Here is a 12,981-nt window from a genome sequence, read left to right as displayed (position 1 = left end):
TTTTCTGAGAAACCTTTTAAATTTTTCTTAGAAACACCCATATAAAGAATGGAATGCATTGCTCAGAGAAAGCATTATTACTATGATTTTTATTATTAGGGAAAAGTTCCTTTCATAATGAATCATCACACAAATATTTTGGTTAAGATGGTGATAAGGAGTCAATGATTTACATTGTCAATTATTCTTCCTTATCATATATGTATCAGCTGCTCCTAGAAAAGAAGAGGTACTTTAAAACTTCAGCAGATTTTTGGGTTTTTTTTTAGTTTTTTTTTTTTGTATAAAATGTAATAAAGTTGCACCTCCTTTGCTGAGGTTCCTGGGACTTTTCAGGATTGTGGTCCCTCATCAGCCATGGGTTTTCGATGCATAATGTCTCTCTCTTTTCCTGGGGGTTGCCTACTTCAGTATTCCTATCATGTACATTTTTCTAAGCATTCTTCAAAAGGCTTCTGTCCTACATCTTTTAAAACGCTCTCTTCTTTGAGGTATTCCCAAAATTTCGGCACCACTTTCAAACCGGTAAGCACAGAGGCAGAGAGAATACTGCTCAAGAATCTGGGTCAGTAAGGACATGGCCCAAGGTGCTACATTCTTTTTGATATCTCTCTTTACCATGTGTCGTTACTTGTACAACACAAGAAACAAGGTCTCCATGCTTTCTTTTCTGAAGGGACAGCACACAGGCCAAAGTTAAAGGATAACCAAAATTCTCCAGTGAGAAGGGCCTAGGTAAATTGCCAGGGGCTACTAGCTTCCAGTTTGAAATAGGTTTAGAATTCAGTGGAAGCTGAAAAGCAAATTGAGGACAGAGTAACAAAGAGAGGGGTGGCAAGAAAGGACCAGGAAGTACAAAGTGTGACTCCATGGAAAGTTGATGCTGTACGGCTAGGCTAGAGCCCTGGTCTTTGGGAAAGCCTGTCTGTCCTGAGGTGAATGGTGTCCTGGTAGCAGGGACACAGTACTCTAAGCCAGTCACCTGGCTGCAAGCTAGTCTTTGCTGAGCCTCAGGTGGGAATTTGTTACAATGATTGTGACTCTGTCACCAAGAGACCAGAAGGAATTTAGCAAAAGATTTGCACTGCTAAGAGATCTTGCAGGTAGTAGAGAGAGTCCCCGGTCATGTATGTATATTTTATACAGTTTACTGAATACCCACACTGTTCTGGTTACATTTCATGTAATCCTTAATACCAAATATAAATAGTAGATAAATAAGATTCATTTTTACCAATAGGGAATCCGAGATTTAGAAGTTTATTAAGCATTTTGCAACAATCCAGAAATAGTAAGTCATGAAGCCTGAGTAGTTCAGAATATCCTGATCAGTGTAGCCAGAACAAGTAGTTCTTGTCTTTGCACTATGATATATTATAAAGTTGGTGTAATTTTTTGGGGGGGAAGAGTTCAAATTTATTTTATAATGTCTCTGCATAAAGCCATGTAAGTCATTATATTTGCCTTTGAGAAAAAAAATGTATCTCTCAATGTATTACCTTCTTGAATCTCCCACCAAATTGGTAACATTAGCCTGGAGATTACTTTTGGTGAATACAGAAAATTAAAATAAAAATAGACTCAGTGCACCAAAGTCAGCCATGCCTCATTGTAAGAGGCACGGAGAGCACCCTGGAGGCCCATGAGGGTACCCCACCCTTTGAGTAATGACAACCTGCTGAACCTTTTACGATGACTACTATTGATAATAGTAACTGATGTCTGTTGCTAATTTACAGTTTTAAAACTTTCTATTGCTTCATAAATTCAAGACTAGTCTCAAGGGTCTACTTTGAAGATGACTCACTTGAAAATCTAAATTATAATAGTAAATCTTCTCAAACAAATTGGGTGTGTAAATATAAAAATAAATATGTATGATCTCATATTGAGAGGAATATATATGTCAAAATATATCTTAAAGCCCCTCGTAAGTCTGAGATTCTTAAACCATGGAAGGATCATTATTAATTTTGTAAGTCAGACATTCTCTTAGTGGAAAAGCTTACTGATGTTGGTCATTTGGAGACTTTGTCTTCAGATATGGGGAAACTAAATATGTTATAAGATAACTTTCTCTTTCTTTTCAAACATTTTTTTTTAATTCATGAGAAAAAGAATTTCCTTGTATGAAGTCAAAAAGTACTTTGGTATATGCTGGAGTTTTAGGAAGCCAATCAATACCATCTTTCTTTTGACTCTTACTGAGAACTTTGAGAAAGAATAGAGAGTAAGCTATCAGCTTTTTATATGTCACTGTTGTTGGAGAATCCTACTTGCCCTATGACTACAACAAAATCCCCTAATCTGATCTCCCCATAAATCAAGCATTACCCAGAAGCTAAGATTTTTTTTCTATTAAAAAAAATAGTATTCAAAATAGATACTACTCAGTGTTTGCTTGTGGTTGTTCTGTGTTGCATGATGTGTGGAGCTGACTGTGAGGAAGTCCCTAATCTCTTATTTGGATTCTCAAAAGTGAGGTACAGGAGAGAGTTCTGCTGAATTAGTTTGCATATAGCCACTGGGGGCAACTCCACCCATTCTGAGGATCTGGATAAGATTGGAACCAAATGAAGAAAATCTAAAAGAAAAAGCAGATAGAACCATCAAGCCGTACTCCTTCTCTGAGGATTTGGCAGAGGAAAGGTGTTTACATGGAGTAGAGTTGGCAGAAAGGTAATCAGTTAAGTCAGTGCAATTAGCCAGGAAGAGGTCTGGCGGCTGGGGTGAGGGCAACAATGAGAGGAGCAAGATGCCCTTGAGTTCTGACTCTATGTTAAACACAGAACCAAGATTTTCCACCATGTTGAATATGAGGTATATAAGAAGGAGAGTCGATGGGGAGTCTGTGATCAGCAGGAAGATGGAGTGTCATTTATCAAGATAGAGAGCCTGGGAGGGAGAGCCTGGGAGGGAGTAGGTTTACTAAAGAAGAAGACAGATGAGGGGACAAATGTTCTCATAAAGTCCTGGAATCAATGGACCCCCCTGTAGGAACAGATTTTGGTAAAAGCGGAATGGGGTTAGCCTACTTGGCATTTGTTGAAGCTCTTCTCCAGGAAACCTACTTAGATGAAACTCTATTTTGGTTGAGATATGAAGAAAAGTCAGAGGTGAGGGAAGGAGTGAGATGAGCAAGGGAGGCTGCTATGGGAAAGTTTAGCCAGGCAAGGGCCCGGAAGCAGGATGAGCCAGGGCCCAACCATACACTCTGCTTTAGTGCCTGCTTTGAAGAGGTACATTTCTTTTGTGTGCATGTGTGTGTCCAAGTAAAACTTATTTTGATTAATAATAATTCCAAAACAAAGAGTAGTGATGAAGGCAATTTTATTTTGTTAACATGGTTCTATTTAATTATTAGTTATTATTAATCTCTCACTATACCTGATTTATAAATTATGCTTTATCATAGATATATAAACATAATAAAGAACATAGTATAGAGTATACATTGTTCCGTATTATCTGCAGTGCTAGACCCCCACTGGAGGTGTTGGAGTATATTACCCTGTGATAAGGAAAGACTACGGTCAATATTTCCTTGCTGTATAAAATGTCTTTACAAGAGTGCTACTTGCTTGCCACATTGAGAACTAAGTTATTTCATAACATCAATGGATTTCTTAAAGAAAGAAAATTACATAAATTATATTGAATCACTGAGTTTTAACACCTAAGATATTTAATTAATACTTCATCATGAATTTTCATTGAAATATTAGACCTATTTAACATCTCTGTCACAAACAAAAACTGAATATCATACGACTGTTCTCTCATTACATTATTGTTAGAACTTTTTCACATTCTTTTTAACAAATTTATTTTCACAGTCACTAATTAATTGCATTTATTCATACTTTTAGCAAATTCTTCTTCACTACTGTATCTTGTGTCATGTATCTTTTGCTGGGTTCATTTTTCTACTTGTCAAGGTGTAACAAGTGCTTGTGAGTGTTAAACTTCTTATGCTGTCTTTACTGTCAATGAAGAGATGTATTTCCTCCAAAGTGTTTGGTTATTTTTAAAAAACAACTTGACTTGAGCATGAGCACATTGCATTTTGCATTTTTGATGCAAAATGTTGTGAGAGACATTAACAAACACAGACAACTGTATATAGCTGAATTGAACAGAGTAGAAACATACAAATTACCTCCTGCAAAACCTCAAATGTCTGCACACTGCTTTGGTTCATGGCATATGTCATGAGCCTCACTCAGTCTCCCATCCAGCATGAGAACCTTCACTGTAGCCTTAGACAGTTGCCCTTTCATCACTCTGCAATTGCTCATGAGCTGTGACTCCCTCTTCCATCAACAGATTTCAGGTCTTTCCCAAGGCAGAGATCTATATCTTTGTAGCAGTTATGCATCCTTTAACCATCAGACAGGTGTTAACACTGTACTTTCTTCCAGTCTCACCAGGTTTTCATCTTCTTTTTATCAGAGTCACGCATGAAATTTTTGAGTGTTGTGTCCAACACCACAAGTCTTTATGATTTAGATGGCATAATTTTGCATTGTGTCATTATTTTCAGGAAAGATTGCTACAATACAACTGATTACAATTGAAATATCCATGTTTTCTGGGATCATAAAGTGGTTTAGGAGGCAAGGACAGGAAGCAGAGCAGAAGGTAGAAGAAGACGTGGGTCTTAGGATAGTTCAAAGCACTGAGGGTTTGTAAGGCAAAGTCAATGGTTTGGACATTATGAGAGGGTCCATTGAAAACACCAATGACCATAGGACAACAATTGAGAAAGATCACAGAGAGTATGGTTTAGACAGCCAAAGGCTGACACTCTAGGCAGGAAGCTTAATTAGGAGGTTGTTTCTTCAATGTAGATGGGACAAGATGGGGACCTGGATGGACAGAAGTTGATGACACTGTATGTTACACCCATTGATATTCAGATCCGTTCATGAGGAATATACACACAACAATATATCCAAAACCAGACAAAATGGCCAATTAAAAGTGAGTAGGACATTATACACTTCCATCTACACACTAAAATATTTCCCTTTTTGTTTTATTTTATTTTTGCATTTCATGTTGCTAAAAAATAATGAGACAATAAATAACAAAAGAGTATGGACAACAATAATAGCTTGCACACTGTGAAATTTTATAGTTTTCAAAACATTTTGGTGTCTTCTAATTCATCTATATTAGAAGGACAAAAATATTCAAACACAAGTTTGCTATTTGCTAAAATACTTTTTGAAGTGTGTATAAAGTATAACAAGCAAACATATATTTCAAATGTTTTCGTGTTTACTGTACCATTACCTGCTCATAATAACCTCTTCATTTAGGGAATTATCACTACAATATTTGAATGTGGGAAATGAAGCTTAAGTGGTTTGTTCACAGTCACTAGAAAGTAAAATGAGTCCTCCAGCCAGGTGTTTAGACCTCAACTCCACCCACTCCTCTCCTCACTCCACCTGAGGGAACAGGTGGTGTGTGCAGGGCAGGCAGAGGACATCACTCTTGTGATTCTGACCACTATACTGCATTCCTAATAAATTCTTTCTCAGGATTCCAGTTTCCCAAACAGCCTTATTGCAAAACTTGAGAGAGAGTTGCAGCCCCCAAATTCCATTATACCATTTTAGGTTTCATAAAATTCAGCTTTGTAAGATTCTTTCAGGAAAGTTCCTTAATCCTTCTGTTAGCACTTGGCCAGGTTAATTAGCCCATAGTGGAATTAGGCATGATTTTGGCCCACAGTTTATAAAACCTAAAGCACATTCCCTGCAATCTATCTCCCACATATTTCAGAATCAAAAGATTATCTTCTTGCTTCTCTTCCTTTCCCCTCCCCCATCTCTCTTTTGTTTTATTTATTTTTTTTTAATTCAAGGCCAGTATAAATGTGAAACAGAGACAATCCCATTGTCTTTTAGGCTCTGAATCAAAGGTGTCCCAACTTCTTAGGGGAAGATCTCAAGACAGACATTTCGTGTTTAGTGCTTCCCTCCTACCTGTGTCTTATTCAAGGAGAAATTATTTGGGGGGAATTCTTGAGCTTCCTTATTTACTTCACGTTCTAAACAACTTCCTAACACAATATTTTGATACTGTCCACCTGTGATATAAGTAAGTCTGTGTGCAGTAAATACTTTCATGGAAGTTCCGAGATTGAACCCTGCAGGAAATTATTACAATAAAAAAAATGCAATCTGATGGCAGAAACAAAGGTATAGTGATGGTTACTCTCATATATCAATATGATTGTACTAAAGGATACCCAGATAGCTTGGAAAACTGGTGTGTTTGTGGAAGTGTTTCTGGAGATTAGCATTTGAGGATAAGCATCATTCAATCCAATTTCCCTAAAAGCAAAGATGGGACAAAAATGTAGAGTTTAGGTGGCTTATTTCTCTCTGAGGGAGCTGGAATTTCATCCAGCTCTCCTACATTGGCACTCCTGGGTTCTGGACTTTCAGATTCAGACTGCAATTTACACCATTGCTCTTCTGATTCCCAGGCTTTTGCTACACTACCAGCATTTTTTGGCCCCTGGGTTGCATATGGCCGACAATGGGACTTCTCAAGCTCATAACCATGTGGGCCAATTCCTTTTAATAAATCTGCTTCTACCTGTCCACATATCTATCTACCTACCTTACCTACCTACTCCTACCTACATCTAATTAATTATTTTCTCTGCAGAAATCTGATTAAAACAGATGCAAATCTCTGGAAAGATAGTTATATTTTGTTATAATTCTTCTCAAAATAATTCACTAAATGCTTAAATACTAATTACTTCTGCTGCAGAACTTTATTATTTTTGGTTATCTTCAGGTAAGTTAATTACTAGTAAAAAGATAATAGAAAACATGAAGCAAGCAATTTGCCAGATGGGAACAGTTCACGTATAATGACAATTTTGAGTCTTTCCATTTTCTTCCACTCTGCAGATCTTAAGCAGCTATCACCTTGCTATCCACAAGATGTCATGAAGATCAGGAATAAAGGCAATGGGAAAATCACCCAGCTAAAGGCAGCAGTTTACCAGGGAGGGTGCCCAAGGACACTAGCTTAGTGGTTCAGGAAAGGAGCTTGGTAGAGTTTTATTTCTTTGATGTGTTTTCTTGATTTATTATTGAAGATTGTGATACTAGGTCTAAGAGGATTTAAACAGAATTTGACATCCACAAATAACTATCTTTTCAGCCAGAGAAATACAATTTATAGAAATATTTGTATCTTCTGTGTCCTGCAAATAATTGGATAGCAGGTGATTGGGTAACTGGTACCTTTTCCTAAGTGTTGATGTCTCCTTCAGGGATGAGTGTCCAGACTCAAGTCTGCAGCAAGCTCAGAAAAAGGGACTTGAGGGATGAGAAGGCCTCCTGTGTTGCTCTGTCAGAGGTGAGGGACAGGTTGGGATGAATCTGGGGGGGGAGGGCAGACCCAGGGCCAGCAGGGACCTCCTCCCTTCAGGGAGCCACAGGGAGACCAGGAACACAGGAAGGGCGATGTGATGGTGTTTACTGTTTTAGAGCAGCAGCTTGTGTCTTGTGAAGATAGAAGCTTGAAGAGGCAAGTGAATTAGTAAGGGGACCAGTTAGGAAAAGCAGGCTAGGAAGGCAGGTTTATGATATGGATTATTTGCTACCATAAAGCACTGCGAATGGTGTAGCTTCAACAACAGAAATGTACTGCTTCACAGTTCTGGAGGTTAGATCTCCAGGATCAGTGATCTCCCTCTGAAAGAGCTAGGGAAAACTGTCGCATGCCTCTGTCATTGCCTCTGGTTGGGCAATCTTTGGCATTCTGTAGCTCGTATGACAATAACCTGATCTCTACCCTCATTTTCTTTCTGTGTGCATGTCTGTGTTAAATTTGTTAAATTAGTATATTTTTTATAAAATGTAAAGATAAGTTATATTGTATTAGGGTCTACCCTGTCCCAGTAGGACCTCATCCTAACAAATTAAATTTCCTAAAATTCTATTTACAAATAAGGCCAGAGTCTGAAATACTTTGAAGGGAAGAGAACTTCAGCATAAAGGTGAATAACTATTGGTGAGAATCACTGTGTGATATCTATGAAATATAAATAGGAAGAGGAAACCAACAAGCATACATTCACATGTCCATACTCATATATGTAAATGCATGCACCTACACATACCACATACATGTTCATACACATACATGCACATATGAATATACATACATGCATACATGCTATTGTTCACAGTCATTGCCAGCCTGCTATGAGTGTGAATGCTGTTGAGGCAAACCTCAGAGTGTGGCTGTCTGTACCTAGCACAGGACCACAGTGTGCCTTAGGAAGACCCAGACCCGGCCCCTGTTGCCTGGAACACTGGGTACCTGAGCTGCTGAAGTGTTGAAGTCCCCACATCCTTGGAGAATTTCTTTACTGCCGACAGTGTGTCACACCCAATTCTCAAACTCAGAAGGACCTAAAGGCGTGGGTTGGAGGACCCTGAGTGGTAGGATTCTCAGACCCTCCTGCCTCCAGGGCTGGCTTGTGGAGTTTGAATCACTCCTGGCTTCTTGCCTAGATGTTTTTACCCAGAAAGGGTTTCATCTCTCACTTGCCTAGACAGGCAGATACCTCAAAGCTTCTCCACAGTTGTCCTAGACTCTGAATTTAGATTAAAACTGAGGAACAAAAGAGAATAAAAAGAGGCAACACTATAATTTGAGGTATGAGCATGTGTTTAAAAGTCAGACTAAGTTGGAATTGAGTTCTCACCCATCTGGTGTTGACCATATGCATGTTTTAGACGGAGAGAATATCTAACATGATATTTGTGTAAGAAGAGATACAATAATGTTAGACTGTGAGTATGGCTGGTCAGTGAATAATATTTAATGCAGTGTTCTATTATTTAATCAAATTAATTAGCTTAATATCCTGTTCCTGAAGTTATACACTTTTGTATTAGGAATGCTGGTTGGCAATTTGCCCTTGCTGGGGGCAGGAAGTCAAGGAAGAGAAGCACAGTGCCCATGGTAGCCACAGGAAATCTTTTTATTGTGACTGCAGAGAGGAAATTTCTCAATTGATGTGTCAATTTAAATATTAAGGCCACATACCTAAATGTAAGACCTGAAACCAGGAGAAGAAAACATAGGGGAAGTTGGAATGACAAAGAGTTTTAGACAAGACCCTAAAACACAGAGAAAAAGTGAAATCACAAATGAGGTTAAATATACCTAAAATACTTTTACAACAAAGGAAATAATCAACAAAGTGAAGTTGATACCTCCAGTTTGGGGTGAAGAGTTCTGCTTCCTCACATGTTGTCCTTTGAGCATTAGAGAAGCACGCTGAGGCAAGAATTTTCAGCAGGGCTTATTTTAAAGGGGGAAACACAGGCTTCTCCCTGGAGGGAGAGGGGACCACAGCTGGTGTCCTGGTATCCCAAGAAATGAGTGTTCTGCCTTTTTATAGGTCTTCCGCTTCCCTTGTTCTCTAGCTCTCTTCCCCTTATCTCTCTCCTTCCTGCTTACTAGGCCCGGGAATGCTTGCTGGGATGGCCACAAGGTGGGAAGCAGGTGGGCTGAGGGGGAAGGGCAGGATGGAGCAGCCCAGGACACATTCATTAACAACCTTATGGCTCTCTGTGGGGAGGGCAATTCCTGGGACAGGTTACCTTAGTAACAGGTTGGAGCAGGGGCAAGCTCTGGGTAAGGGTGGAGGAAGGGCTCTGAAGGAACTAACATTTCAATCCCTCAGGGGACAGTCTCCAACTTCCCAGATTCACTCAAAATTGGTCTCCTTAATCTGACCTGACTCGATTTACATATTTATACTGACTGCCTCATTCTGACTTCAAAAAGACAACCACATAAAGGGAGAAATCGTTCCATGTTTTACATGATAGGGGGTTCAAATCTAGAATATGCAAGACTAAACAAAGTATAATAGCAAAAAATAAAATAAAATAAAAAGTGAATAATAGACCTAAACAGACATTTGTCAAAGGGAGACATGCGTGGCCAAGAAGCATATGAAAAAAATGGTCAACATTACTAAACATCAGTTAAGCCACAAGGAGCTTCAATCTCACTCCAATAAGAATGGCTAGTATCAGGAGGACTGAGGGTAGCAAGTGCTGGCGTGGGGGTGGAGAAAGGCAGCCCTGGCACTGTCCCTGAGAGTGTAAATTACAACAGATAGTATAAAAAATAGCATGAAGTTTCCTCAACACGTTACAAATAGAACCACCACTTAATCCAGCAATTCTACTAGTTGAAAGGATATAGAATTAGGATATAAAAAGACATCTGTGCTGTCAAGTTTATTGTGACACTGAGTGTCACAGCTAGGAAATGGAGACCACCTCAGTGTCCATTGACATGAATGTGGGAGAAGGTGCTGTGCGTAGGCAGCGGGGAGTACTGGAGCCACCATGGGGAAGGCATCCTGTTGTGTGCAGCAGCAAGGACAGACTGGGGATTGTTATGTTAAAATCCGTCACAGAAAGACAAGCACTGCTGACACCAAACGTGTAAAATACTAAAAGTCAACCTCAGAGAAGTGAGAGCAGAGTGGTGGATATGCCTTTTGGCATCAGTTCCTCCATTTTAGGTTGGGTGCCATTTTATCTAGAAATCCTGAGGCACTGCTGCTTGGCCTCCCATAGGAACATGTGCCTGTAAAGGTGGACTCCAGACCAGCCCATGACATAACCCCTAAATCATGTTTGTGAAATTCCTCTTGCAGTCTATAAAGGGGTTCTGTCAGTGCTGACAAACTGCTGCTCTCCTCAGAGAGAGAGCCTTGTCAGTTCGCTCCACACTTTGACAACAAATCTCTCAAGTGGGAGTCCAGTGTGTGGTGTGGTTTTAGACTTTGGGTGGACTTTGAGAGTGTCCTTTCAATGCAGGGAGAGAGAAGGTGGGCAGATGCTGGCAATATTCACCATTTCAGTCTATACAAAGCTACAATGAGGAGTATAAGCTGTGGTAACCACACCAGAATTGCATAATAGTATCACTGTAGGTAGCAATAATGTACTTTATATTTCAAGAAGATAAGAAAAGGGAATTTGAATGTTTTCACCAGAAAAAAAAAAAAAAAGATTCATGATTGAGAGGAAAGATTTGTTGACCCTAATTTAAACTACTGAAACAATGTGGTCCAAATAGTAAATTTAAGACATGAACACAGGATCCTTCTTGTGTAGTCTTTACTCTCTATTAATAGCACTTACTAAGTGGTGGTGACATTAAAATGCTAAATTAATTATACTTTCCTGTTTGGACCATTCAAATATGAGCTTTCCCCACCCCCCTATTCCTTTCCCCGCTCCAAGCACAGTGCCAACCATATAACAAATGTTGAATACATATTTGTTGATTAATTTTGATGTATTTAGCTTGATGGAAAAAAACAGATTTTTTAATAGCTATTTCACTAAGGACACAGTTTAAGTTTCAGAAGTTATCAAAATTGCCTGGTACATACATTTACAATGCTGCTTTCCAAGTGATAACGTTTTTTGAGTAGGTCAGTTTGTATTTTTGAGGAAAGTGTGTATGTGTACATTTGTCACCAGAGTGAATGCTTTGTACCCACAGACTTACAGGTGTTCCCACTGAAGAGGTGGAATGGGGACTAGACATAACAGAAAATATCAGAAAAGCAAATTTAATGTAAGTAGAATGATAATCTACTTACAGTTTTTAAATTTCTTTGGAACTCTTGCTCTACCAGATAGTGCACATACAGTTAAGATGAGGTAATATTACAGCAGGTGTCAAAGAAGCAGAAAACCAGCTGCCATGGGCCAAAATGAACCAGCTTCCATAAGCCAAATTAGTCGACTCTTATCTTTTAAGTAAAGTTTTACTGGATAATGCCAGAGTCTTTGACTTACATATTGTCTATGTTTTGCCCCCACCCCATTAAAAGAGACTTGGAGATTGATATCCAGAATATATAAAGGACTAAAAAAATCTTAATACCCAAAGCAAATAACCCAAAGGATAAATGGGTGAGTGAACTGAACAGAAATTTTTCAAAAGAAGATATGCAAATGGCCAATAAATATAAGAGAATATGTTCAACACCCTTAGCATCGAGGGAATGTGAATTAAGACTACACTGAAATTTCATCTCATTCTAATTAAAATGATAGCCATCCACAACACAAATAACAACAAATGCTGGTGAGGATTTGGGGGAAAAGTACACTCACTCATGATTGATGGGACTGGAAATCAGTACAACCATTCTGGAAAACAGTATGGAGATGCCTCAAAAACTAGGACTAAACCACCATATGATTCAGTTATCGCACTCCCTAGTATTTATCCATAAGAACTCAAATCAGCATATTATAGTGATACATGCTTACCAATGTTTATAGAAATGCAATTCACTACTGCCAAGTTGTAGAATCAGCCCAGGTGTTCCTCCATAGATGATAGGATAAGGAAAATGTGATATCTTTATGTAAATAGAGTTCTACTCAGCCATAATGAAGAATGAAATTACATCATTTGCTCATTTGATGGTAAATGGGTAGAACTGGAAATCATCATGCTAAGTGAAATAAGTCAGACTCAGAAAATCAAGGGTTGAATGTTTTCTCTTACATCCAGAAGGTAGAGAAAAATAAGGAATTAAATAAAGAGAGATGGGATTAAAATAATAGGGAGAACAGTGGAGATGAAAAAGGATGGGAACTAGGAGAAACTGGGGAATGAATTTGACCAAATTTTGCTGTGTGCATGTATGAATATGTCACAATAAACACCAGTTTTACAGTGGTGTTTATTATACAGATAATGCAAAATGTAAATTAATAGGAAGATTTCCAATAGAGTAGAGGAAGGGGATAAGGAGAGGGAGGAGGGAAGGGAAAGGATTTGTACTGAGCATTAAAATGAAACCAATTTAAAAATGTAGAACAGAGCTATAGCAAAAAAGAATAGGTAGCCTACAAAACTCACTGAAAACTGTTTTCTGGCACC

The sequence above is a fragment of the Ictidomys tridecemlineatus genome, chromosome 9 (genome assembly GCF_052094955.1).
Source record: "Ictidomys tridecemlineatus isolate mIctTri1 chromosome 9, mIctTri1.hap1, whole genome shotgun sequence".
In the NCBI taxonomy this organism is placed as follows: Eukaryota; Metazoa; Chordata; class Mammalia; order Rodentia; family Sciuridae; genus Ictidomys; species Ictidomys tridecemlineatus.
The sequence above is the reverse complement of the archived record's forward strand: the minus strand, read 5'-3'. Positions refer to the sequence as shown.